The sequence below is a fragment of the Myotis davidii genome, unplaced genomic scaffold (genome assembly GCF_000327345.1).
Source record: "Myotis davidii unplaced genomic scaffold, ASM32734v1 scaffold378, whole genome shotgun sequence".
NCBI classification, from domain to species: Eukaryota; Metazoa; Chordata; class Mammalia; order Chiroptera; family Vespertilionidae; genus Myotis; species Myotis davidii.
The window spans coordinates 1,019,640-1,020,088 of NW_006290631.1; positions in this window are offsets into that span (position 1 = coordinate 1,019,640).

Below are 449 nucleotides of genomic sequence, written 5' to 3' on the forward strand. Positions count from 1 at the left end.
AGTCCCAGGGCGGATGCTCTATCCACTGAGCCAAACCGACCAGGGCAGGTCTACTCTTTTATTTATCTTCCTTTTGGCTAAAATGTCTACTCTGTTGTTAATCCTCCCAGAGAATATTTTTCCCATTTTTTGAGAGAGAAAAAAGGGGGCCAGGAGGAGAGGAGGGGGAGAGGAGGGAGAAGGGGAAACATCTATGTGAGAGAGACACACATCGATTCACTGCCTTCTGCTCTGGACTGGGTATCCATCCCGCGACCCTTTGGTGCGTGGGAGGCTGTGCGCTGCGGGCCGGGGCTGGATGCCTTCTGCGGAAGCAGAAGAGGAGTGAGGCTGCTGTGGGCACCGGCGCCCGGCAGAGGAGGCAAAGCCCAGGTGCTGGGGAGGGCGCGGGAGCCGGCGCGGGAGCCGGAGCGGGCGGCAGTGCGCGCGGGGAGGAGAGCGTGCTGACT